The following is a 12,131-nucleotide window of genomic DNA, read 5'->3' as shown; positions in this document are numbered from 1 at the left end:
TCTTCTGTATATTGCCTCTGAACTGAGAGGTTGTCTTCTGTGTTTACCTTTGGAGAGAGATGTACCAGAAAGGGGGGGGGTGACTGAAGAAACTCTACATGTATTTACTCTTAAGCCTGTTGGCCCTAATGTCTTAATAAAGACTCTTAACCTGATCTAATGCATCTGAGAAGTTTCTTGCTCAACTTAACTCCAAAGTAACGTATGCTGTGTTCACGCAAGAACTGCCACCATTAACAGGGTTATGGGCCCAGATCCACAGCGTGTTACACAGGAGTAAGTGGCTGGTCTGAATGGCAGACGGAGTTCCAGAGAGGGCAGCGTGATTGATTGTGCCAGACAGAGGTGAGCAGGATGGCTGTAAACATGTCTGGAGGCTTGCCGATGGAACGACTTAATGAAAAGAATTATGGCAGTTGGAAGCCAAGGATGCATGCTTTCTTGATAAAGGAGGATTTATGGGAAGCTATTGATGGAACACCCCCTGCACCTCTTACAGCGGCTTGGACTAGGAACGATGAGCGGGCTCAAGCTTTTATTATTCTGGCTCTATCAGACTCTCAACTTCTACACGTGAGAGATGTTACAAACGCCAAACAGATGTGGGACCGGTTGGAAGGCATTCATGTGCAACAGACCGCGGGATCTAAGTTGTGTTTGGCAAGGAAGCTGTACCAGATGCGCTTCACGGGTGAGTGCGAAATGAGTGAGCATCTCACGGAATTCAGGCGCCTATTTGCTGAGTTGCAGGATCGAGGCATGGAACACTCTGTTCTTCAGAAGACCTATTTGATCCTGGCTTCACTTGATGGGACTTGGAATAATTTTGTTATGGGAATCGAAGCCATGCCTGATGGAGGCCTGAACGTTGAATTTATTGAAGAAAAGCTGACCCAGGAATGGCAGAGGAGAAAAGAGGCGAAAAGTGCCGTGCCGAAGGAGGCAGCCGGAAGCAAGCAGGAACAGCAGCGGCTAAAGGCTTGTTATGGTTGCGGAGCTCGTGGGCATCTCCAGAGGGACTGTGCAGTCAAGCGCAACTCCAGGGACGGAGGCTGGAAACAGGGAAGTGTGAACTTTGTTTGTAAACAGAAGTCTCAAGATGTAGAACCTGTTAACTGGATTCTTGACAGCGGTGCGAGCCATATATTAATCACAGGCAGGAGTTTGTTTTACACTTCAGAAGATGTGCAGGACTTTGTTTTACTTGCGGATGGATCGCAGAAGAACGTGGAAGCTCGAGGACTGGTGAGATTTGATAAACTTGGAATACTGTCAGATTGTTTGTTTGTACCAGAATTGGCCCATAACATATTGTCAGTCAGAAAACTGGTGAATTGTGGGTTGTCAGTATTGTTTCACAAAGACAAATGTTTTGTAATGAGAGGAGATGAAGTGTGCTTGCAGGGAAGCCTTAATGATTCACAGTTTGTAATAAAGAGCAGTCAAGCAGGGTGTGCTATGTTAAACGCTGAGGCACAGACACATCAAGGCTGCGTCCATGAATGGCATCAAAGGCTGGGGCATGCAAACTTTGACACGATAAAGAAAACTCCTATGCATAGTGAAAACGTGGTTGAAAGATTGTGGACAGTTAATGGATTGTGATGCATGTCATAAAGCGAAAATGACAATTGCACCAATAAACCGGGAGGCTGAGAGAACCACAACAGCTCCCTACCAGCTAGTTCATGTTGATTTATCAGGGCCAATAAACACTTCACGAGGAGGTGCGAGATTCTTTATGGTACTGGTTGATGATTTCTCTAGATACACTAATCTTTATTTGCTCAAGCGTAAAAGTGAAGCTGAGCAGAAGCTGAAACTGTTCATTAAGAGAATCGAAACTCAACATGGCGTCACTGTGAAAGCGATACACTCAGACCAGGGGGGGGAATTCACAAGCAAAGCATTGAGTGACTTCCTCGAGAGTAAGAGAATACGCCAGACTTTCACAGCTCCTTTTAGCCCGTTTTCTAACGGGTCTGCTGAGAGAAAAAATAGGGTGCTTCAGGAAGCAATGAGAGCCATGCTGATGGATTGCAGTTTAGGGAATTCTTTCTGGGCAGAGGCAATTTTGTATGCGAATTATATTCACAACAGGGTGTTTCATAGTGCTCTTGGAATGTCTCCTTATGAGAAAATCACTGGTAGAAAGCCTAAAATACAACACATTCAAAAATTTGGGGCACGTTGCTGGGTCCACATTTCACAGGGAAAAAGAAGAGGCAAGCTTGCACCCAGAGCACAGCAAGGTTTTGTTTTGGGATTTCAGAATGCATATTTCAGAGTTTGGTGTCCAGAAACACAGCAATTAATCCTGAGCAGAAGCATTAAAGTTGCAGAGAAGCCTTGGGATCAAAGGCAAACAGTCATTCTCACAGGGTCAAGTGACACACAAGCACAAACACAAGCGCAAACATTTAAACCAGATCTTGACATAAAAGTGGAAGGCACACAAATTCCACTTAGGGATGCATTAAATGAACTCATTTGTGGGAAACGAAGATCGAAGAAACGTAAGGCTGAGGAAATGGAGGATCCTGGGCACGCTGTGCCAAGCAGAAGCACAAATGGGGGGGCAGAGAGAGCAGAAGCCCTAGTGCCTTTAAGACGTTCTACAAGATGAAACATAGGGAAACCGCCTGAAAGATTTACTGTGGGGATAATTACCAGCCCAGGTATGTATAAACAAGTTGAAATGGATCCTGAGACACTGTATTTGACTTGTGTTCAGCCGAAATTTGATTGAATAAAGTTCTAGCAAAATGTACAGAGATGTTCTGAAATGTACTGCAATGTACTGAGATGTAATTTGGATCTGTATGATGCAATGTATTGAAATGTATCACCTGTGTATTGTAGAAATGGAAAGTTTTGCAGTCTTGATGGAAAAAGGGGAATATGTTGGGCTGTTGACCCATAGGCATTACTGTCTCTAGTTGTTTTCCATAAAGCCTGCAAGTTTGGAGAAGTAACTGTTATCTCCTGGCCTGAGAGAGAGCAGACATCCAAGGCCAGCGGTTGTCATGGTAACGTGAGATAGCAACTGGGAAAGTTCTAACAGAGTCTGTAAGTTGTGTCTTCTGTATATTGCCTCTGAACTGAGAGGTTGTCTTCTGTGTTTACCTTTGGAGAGAGATGTACCAGAAGGGGGGGGTGACTGAAGAAACTCTACATGTATTTACTCTTAAGCCTGTTGGCCCTAATGTCTTAATAAAGACTCTGAGTTCAGAACTATAAGTTTTGTAAGGTTTTGTTTTGAAATGAGCTATGGGAAGCATCAGAATGGCATGGGGGTATTTTCAATTTAACATTGTGGAATGTGAAAAACCCACGCTGGCTATAGTATACAACCACTCTCGTGGCTGTATAATACCTTGATTTCTTTGTAATTTAAAAGCCAATGGTAGATAACATTCCATGATGTATTAAGTCTTGAACAAAAAAAGTCCTTAAAAGAGGCCAGAGAGGAAGTCTGTGTATTTCCACAGAGGGATCTATGCAGTCTGCTGTGGTTTTGTGGCCCTCTGTGAATTGAGTAAATGGAAAGAAAATAGATGAGGTCATTGCTAGGTAGAATTAAGCTCAAGTGAGAACAGACTCTGCTTAGAAAAGTGGCAAGTGGAACAAAACACATCTGCCTCTATATCAAACCATCTGGCTCTTCAACAAAGTTAAGTTGAAACTTCCTTGAGGGTATTATTAGGGCAAGAAGATGGGATATAAAGAAACATAGAGTAACTTCACTAACCTATATTTTTTATATATCCCCCCTTTATTTCTTTTCTAGCCTGTTTCTTGTAACCTGCATCTGTCCAGCAAGGGACCAAGAAAATTTTCATCTTTGTGCCTACTCTTGCATATGGAAAGCACATGCTTGGCTCCTAGAAAAATGTCATAATTGGTTTGTCCCGAGTGGCTTGCATCATATCTGGTTGATCACGAATGGCTTTACATTGGTAAGACTATATATCCCCTTGAATATATTGCTAACTTGCTACTTTGTATTAATTTCTCCTTTTCTAGTAAGTTGGGATGGTTAACCTGTAGCCCACTAGATGTTGCTGAACTGCCATTCCCATTGTTGTTGACTATTGCAACATCTGAAACTCTACAGATTAGCCACCTGTATCCTAAATGCTTAGATTCCTTACCCAGTTATGCCTCCAACAGTTTTATATGCAATCTTAAGCTTTTAAAGTAGTATTTCAATGCCAATCACCTTAACTATCAGTTAATGCCACAAAATCATTAAAAATGTTATGACATTGTTTCCCTTTAAGCCAGTGTTTCTCAACAAGGTGTATGAAGATCTTGGGTTCTCCCCCCCAAAATATGTACAATATAAGAAAAAATTAACAATGTTATAACATAAAAGTATGAAATAAATATGAAAGTATGCTTTTTTTGGAAGGTAAGAAGATTCTATGCAGCTTATTACATGATCTGCACATCACGAATGTGCAGTAGTTTTGCTTTATGAGAGCCAGTTTTGAAGGTGGGCATGAGATTTTTATGTTGGCTAAAATGGGATAAACACTGCTCTAACCAATAGAATGGAATGTTTTATTTGACCCACAGACATGAAAACTGAAATGGGGGTTGCAGTGACATGGTCATATGCTTGGTTTTCAGACTCTTAAATATTCATTTTAACCTTGGCTGAAGCACAAAAGGGCTTTTCCCTGAAGTAGGGGAAATTGCACAAGGGGAGGTGATGGCGACCTGCAATGCCAGTTATGTTGTAGGTTCCATTTTGTAAACATAATTCATATGTATCCTTGTTTACATTGTCAGGCAAAGTAATGGTTTGTTCACATGAGCATTTGCCTTCTTGTAGACATTCATGTAGGAAGCTCCTGCTCTCAGATGTGATGTAGTACATTCAGGATCAGCCATTGCTACATTGCTGTTAAAATTACAACCGTCTCCAAGAGTTTTGAATTGTGGAATAGGGACAGAACTCTTTCTCCTGAGTGTATGACAGTTGTTATTGACAGGAAGTTGGCAGATAGTATAGCTAGGTATTTGGACCTAGCCTCTGCAAGTACTGTTCATAAAACAAGTTCATTGTCCAGTACTTAAAGACTGGTGGTGGTGATAGTAATCATACTGCAAGGCTGAGCATGTGACTAGCTTCCGCAAGTACTGTTCTTTTAGAACTACCTTTAGGATCATAGGAAGCTGCCTGATACTGTCAGACCTTTGGTCCATCTAGCTCAGTATTGGCTACTCTAACTGGCAGTGGCGCATCAGGAAGTGGCCATTTCCAGTCATACCTGGAGATGCTAGGGATTGAACCTGGGATGTTCAGATGCTCTGCTACTGAGCTACGGGCCTTCTCTTTTTGAATACATAGAATAGATTCAGAATTTCAGGGGTGTGTGTGTGTGTGTGTTTTGTGTGGCGATAGTTGCAACAGTGTAAGAAGTTATCCGTAGTAAGATAGTATAAATGCAGCAACACATTTGGGTTTTTTTTTGCCTCATGGCTCATATGTTGACTTTTTACATGGTTGCATTTGTCGCATAGTAAATTTTAGTTAATGTTAAACTAGTCTGACTCCAAGAGAGTTTAGGAACTGTAAGAAGCTTCTTTTCCCTGAGTGTTTGCAGTTGCCATTTTCATAAGGGCAGTGTTCTACAAACATTGTTTTTATATGTTTTATTTTTAATTGTATTGCTTTAACTCTTTTGTGCTTGCTGTTCTGGGTTCCTTTGGGAGGATATAAATTTAATAAATAAATAATTGAAGAATACACTAATTATTTTTAAGCATTCTTTAAATTAAAAAAACTTCAAGGTGGTTTATGAAATACAAATTAAAAATACAGCAATAAATAACCTCTAGAATTATATTAAAAATGGCATTCAGCAGTAATAAATTCATTAAGCGTGGTATAAATACGCTATGGAACACTGAGCTACTTTTACGCAAAACAGTATTGACTGCAGAGCAGATTTTTAAAATGTAAATTATTTGGGGAACTTTACAATTTCAAATTTTGACAACTTGCAATTCTGAAAATAGATGTTTCCTTTATTTTTCTAGTTTCTTAATATGCAACTGTCACATCTAAATATACAGTTAATTAAATCATAATAATTATATCCCAGATTTTCCTCTTCCAGAGGTCTATTGTTAGTACAGTGTCTATTTTCCACGTGTTTGCTATTGGAACCAGAGCAGCTATCAGCATGTGAGTGACCAGGTCAAAAGAACCTTGACCAATATGGTGTTCTATATTGCCCAGTAATAGTTTGGCATCTGTTATTTCCCTAATGTTTTGCTTGCTTTCCCATTAAATCTCTTTAATTACCCACAGTTCCACTATCTATTGTGCAAAAGTACCTCAGGCATTCTTGCATCTCCAGCATTGATTAGACTTTGTTGGCAAAAAAATAGTTACTCTGTGTATCATCATAACATTTTTTCTCAAGTTTATGCTAATTACATTTTTAATTTCTTGGTCACAAAAAATCATTGTTGTTCAATGTGTATAGTGACATTACATTCTCTTCCCATTATATCTCATCAAATTTGTAGTTCCACTATCCTCTGTTGTCAGGATTCTATAAAATTTAGAAAATAGGTCAGATTCTGGGGTTCAGTCAAAGAAAAGTTATTCCATATGTCTAGTGGTGGTTCCTAAACTTTTCAGTATCTTTGGCTGCACAAGCACCCACAGAACTTGCATGGAGGATTCCCTGTGCCTCCTTTATTGATCTTCTGATCATCTGTTTCTTTACAAGTCTTTGCAGTGGTGACTAGAGTGTTTTTTATATTTAGAAAACCCATAATAAAAAATGCTGCTCACCTCTGAAGCTTTTTGGAGTGGCCTAAATCACAATTATATTGACCTAATCAACCATACAAGCTTGTTCTGAATGCTGCTCAGTGTTTCTTGGAAGAAGGGCAGAACAGAAAAGTAACAAGCATCACTTAATACTACTCTGCCTTTCCAGATAGTTTCTGAAGTGTTTTTACAATACATCTTAAGATATTTTATTCTTGGAGGTGGAATGCCTGTTGCTGGCATGTAAAGAATATGTTAAATGGTATCTTTAACTAGGCAGCCAGAAAGTATTAATTAAATCATTTTGCCTGCACAGACTTAAATATTGACTTCTGGAGTCTTATGGGGCATATGTGTCTGGAAAGTTGGTACTAAAGAAAGAATCGAGACAGATTCCTACATCATTTGATTCACAGTTGGACATGTGAGCTGTGTTCATATTCTGCTTGAAGTGATATGTTAAAACTTTCTTTGCTCTGTGATAATTCTTTCACATATGCATGTCATACTTGGATGCACTCATTGAATTGTGAACATGTATGTGTGGACTTCTTCAGATACAGCTCATTAGGTAGGAATGAGCTGATAGAGACTTCAGGTGGGATGATAGACTACAGAGGATCACATTTTGAAATGCTTCCCCAAGTTAAAAAAAAGAAAAAAAGAAAAGAAAGCAGGGCTACAACCTTTCTTCCCAATGTTTTTTTTCCTATTTCTAGGAAGTTCCTACATAAGGAAGCATTCAGAGAAGGCACCCATTATATGCAGTATGAAGTGTACAGTCTACTTGGCACCTAATGATGGTGCATGTGTAATCGTAAAGGCATGAAAAGAAAGTGATCACTATATTTGCTTCTTAGATAACTGTTAATTTCATTTTCATGATGCTTGGCTCCATGAACTAAAAATGGTCAGTGACAAGCAGTTGCAGCTCATTGGATCAAAACGAATGTCTTTTAACAGGGATTTCTATCTGCACCCTCTTCCCTTGCTAACGGTAATCTTTATTTTTAAAAATAAAGTTAGCATAAGAACCCTGCTAAATCAGACCAAAGGCCTATCTAATCCAGCATCCTGTTTTCAAAGTGGCCAGCCAGATCCCTATGGGAGGCCCACAAGCAGTACATGAGCACAACAGCATTCTCCCTGCTCATGTTCTTGTATACAGAGGCATGGTGCCTCTAATACTATTAGTAGTATGTAGCACAAGGCTATTGATAGCCCTAATTTTCATGGTTTGTCTAATTCACTTTAAAGCTGTCCAATTTGGAGATCATCTCTATCTCTTGTTGTAGCAAATACAAAATTTTAAACTATGTACTATGTGAAGAGATATTTACTTCTGTCTGTCCTGAATATTCCAACATTCAGCTTCATTGGAGAATTTAGGGAAGTACTGGTTCCAAACCAGGGATAACATTTGAAGGAGTAAAATGTAATGATTGAAAAAAACTGTTTTGCCTCTGGGCAACATACAGTGGCTTCCCAAACATTTAGGGTGCCTTCATGCTGGCAGTGGTGGCGGAGATCTGTACTTACTCTACACTTTGTTTAATGGGAGTAGCCTGATTCAATAACAGTATTGTTCTTCGTTTCATGGGAATGCTGTATTTAATACCACATGAATTTTATTTATTCTAATTATATTTTAGAACTGTCCTTTCTTTAGTTTTGAATTATAATTTTTGTTAAATGACAATGTCAAGATACTGCCATTATGTAAACAAAATATCTTGTGTCTTTAACCTTTTTTTAAAAAAATGGTAACTTTAGGTTTTTGCTTTTTATTTAGTGCAAACAGCTCTTGTTTGCATTTTGTCTTTTTATAAAAAAGGTGTTTCCATCTGTTCCATCTAGTCCTGTTTATGTATCATATGAGAGGCTCTTTTATGAATGAGAGCAGGAAAGAATATTGGGAGTACAGAAGTGAAAAAGAAAAGCGGTAACTGGGGGGAGAAGATGGGACAGCCTTGGCTGGAGGCATAGTAGTTTTTCAAAGAGCTACATGTGTTGGAGGCATCAATCACTCTCTGTGGTGAGCAGTGTTGATAAAAATCAGTGATTAAAAATAAATAATAAAAATTGGATTTTAAATCTGATTTTTAAAATCAGATTTCAAAATTTTCTTATGGAGATGAGAGGTAACTTAATCAGTCCTATTCTGCAGGGGGTGTAAACCTCTATCTCTCTGACTTATCTATCTTTGCCCTTTGAGAGCAGCAAGGTCAATGAATAGAGAATTTGGGGAGATGGAGTAGATGTGAACAAGGAAGAGACTACTGAAGTGGTAATCCAGCCCTTAACAGCAGTTGCATCTTCTGCAGGTGTAGAGAGAATTTTTCTTCCATTGGATTAATTCATTCTAAATTGAGAAATAAATTGGGAATAAAAAAGCAGGAAAGCTTGTACTCCTTTTCCAGACAATGAACAATGAACAAGGAAGACAAAGGTGAAGAAGACTGAGTTAACTGTACTACCCAACATTTTAAGTTTCTCCCGTTGACTTGGTTGAAATTGCCAAAATTTGTTTTTAAAGAATACAACATTTATCTAAAAACTGAAATAGTTAACAGAGAGCCATTGGCTAAGGGCGGTATAGAAATGGAATGAAATAAATAAATATAAATAAATTCAAAAATCCATGTGCATGTTTTGTTAATGTTGTTTGTTTATTCTTCTGGTTAGTTTTCTTCTTCAACGATCTCGTTAGTACAATTTAAAAACCTGTTTGGTAGTGGTGATTCTGGCACATCATGACAAAAAAATCATGATGAATTGAACAGTTTGAGCTGTTTCATCTCCTAAATGACTTCATACGTTCAGCTTTAGTACTAAAATGACCAAATTATCATCCCATTCGTTGATGAAAATTAATCTGAAAATAATTCAGAATAATTGCTTAGTGTGTACCTGTCTTCTAATGAAACCTACATTTCTGAATATGTATTAAGGTTGTATTAAACAATAATGCACTTTGGCTAAAAAGTGATGATTAAATAGAATCTTCTGACCAATGATTTGAACTGTGATCTAAAATAATTAAAATCGAGTCCTTTAGAGAAGTGATTTAGGTCAGTTTGGTGGTGAGCACACTTTCTTTTGTTCTACAGTCATCTCTGATTGCAGGTTTATGAAGACTTGTGAACTGAGATGATGGTGGAATGAGTATGTTTACTGTGGGCAGCAATTTTACCACTGTGCCATCTTCAGGTTTCAGAGTTGCAAGTTGTCACAGTTGTTTGTGTTATTGTTTTTTGCTCTGGGTGTAAATGTGCCAATCCTCATAGGGCTGATTAGGCTCCAAGCCAGCTGCTTTGTCTCTGTCCATGACTGCATCCAGAATGACATCAAGGTTGTGGTCCAGCAGCTAGGTAAACATATTTTCTTCCTTTTTCTCTTCTCCACCCCGCACCCAGGTAGAAAAAAATTGTTTTAATGTATAGCAGCTAAGGACTTGTTTTTTAAAAAAGGAGGATGTAAAACTCTAGCCACAATGTGGGTGGTTTTAGGAGCTAACCAGAATTGCTGTTCTCCTTGGGTCTATATTATATACTATTTATTCTGCCCTTCCTTGAAGAAGCCTATTGCAGCATACATGGCTTCCTCCCCACCTGTAGCTTACCTCATGGGAGTATGTGAGGATTTGTTTGAAAAAGGTCACCGAATGAGCAGGCCAAGCGGGATTTGTGTCTCCATGGTTTTAGCCCAATATTGTCCATTACATCACGAGTTGTTTGTTAGTATTGTACTTGGAATGTGGCTGAATTTGAGCAAAATTCCATCTTTGTGAAGTAGCTTGCTTTCTACAGTTCACATATACAGTGTCTTGCAAAAGTAATCAGACCCCTGACCTCATATTACTGAATTACAAATGGTACATGATAATTTAGTTCTGTATGATATTTTATTTTGAAACACTGAGACTCAGAATCAATTATTGTAAGGTGACATTGGTTTTATGTTGGGAAATGTTTGTAAGAAACAGAAAAAACTGAAACATGTTGCTTGCATAAGTATTCAGCCTCTGTGCTGTGGAAGTTCCCAGTTTTCACAGATGAAAGAAATTGCCTTATTGAGAACACAGTAGCCTTACACCTGTGTATGCCTCCACCTGTGAACCATTAAAGTTGCTGTCACATTGTCAGGAGTAAAACCCCATTGTTGAAGGATCATTGGTCAGGCTGTGGATCTGAAGGAAAATGAAGACGAAAGAGCATTCTATAGAAGTGAGAGATAATGTAATAAAATGCATAGATTAGAAGAAAGGGTACAAAATAATATCCAAATGTTTGGATATCCCAGTGAGCACAGTTGGATCAATAATCAGGAAGTGGAAGCCAAATCACACCACCCAGGCACTGCCAAGAAAAGGCTGTCCCTCAAAACTCAGTGCTTGAATAAGAACAAGACTTGTGAGAGAACCCATAGAGTTCAGTGGTTGGGAGTGGAGTAATGGTGCACCAGTCAACCATATCAAGAGCTCTGCATAACACTGGCCTGTATAGGAGGGTGGCAAGAAAGAAGCCATTACTCAAAAAGTACCATCTAAAAGTATGTCTGGAGTTTGCCAGAGAGTGCCCAGCTGCGATGTGGGAAAAGGTTTTGTGGTCAGATGAGACCAAGATTGAGTTTTGGCCAAAAAGCTCAAAGCGCTATGTGTGGTGCCTATGCCTGAAGATACACCATCCCTACAGTGAAGTTTGGTGGTGGCAGCATTATGCTGTGGGGATGCTTCTCATCAGCAGTGACAGGGCATCTTGTTAAAATCGAAGGAAGAATGGATGCAGCAAAATACAGGGAAATACTGCAAGAGAACCTGCTTCAGTCCACTAAAAAACTGAAGCTTGGGAGGAAATTCACTTTTCAGCAGAACAATGATCCCAAGCGCAAGGGCAAAGCAACATTGGAGTGGCTCAAGAACAAAAAGATGAATGTCCTACAGTAGTCCAGTCAAAAGTCCTGATCTCAATCCCATGGAGAATCTGTGGCGCTCTTTGAAAATTGCGTTCCACAAGCGACATCCAACCAACCTGAACGCCTGGAGTGAATCTGCCAAGAAGAATGGGCCAAAATCCCTCCGACACTGTGTGCAAAGCTGGTACATACCTACCCTCAAAGACTTAAAGCTGTTATTGCAGCAAAAGGTGGCTCTACCAAACATTAATGTGTGGGGGTTGAATACTTATGCAAGCAACATGTTTCAGTTTTTTGTTTCTTACAAACATTTCCCAACTTAAAACCAATGTCGCCTTACAGTAATTGATTTTGAGTTTGTGTTTCAAAATAAAATGTCATACAGAATGAAATTACCATGACTTCAGGGTGCTTGGGTTTT

General features: G+C 39.2%; 1 protein-coding gene across 2 annotated transcripts in view; it reads left to right on the top strand.

Moving 5' to 3' along the window:
* FRYL (FRY like transcription coactivator) overlaps nucleotides 1–12,131 on the top strand; it is a 332,614-nt gene that overhangs the window by 11,868 nt on the left and 308,615 nt on the right. The window contains exon 2 of one of the 2 annotated variants that reach the window (XM_061583298.1): nucleotides 3,791–3,959. The gene's annotated coding sequence lies outside the window, so the exon portion shown is untranslated. Of the gene's footprint in view, nucleotides 1–3,790; nucleotides 3,960–12,131 lie in introns of those variants that run through there. The other variant, XM_061583296.1, reaches the window with a different exon arrangement.

The sequence above is a fragment of the Rhineura floridana genome, chromosome 9 (assembly GCF_030035675.1).
Source record: "Rhineura floridana isolate rRhiFlo1 chromosome 9, rRhiFlo1.hap2, whole genome shotgun sequence".
Taxonomy (NCBI): domain Eukaryota; kingdom Metazoa; phylum Chordata; class Lepidosauria; order Squamata; family Rhineuridae; genus Rhineura; species Rhineura floridana.
This window is presented reverse-complemented; position numbering and strand designations above follow the sequence as displayed.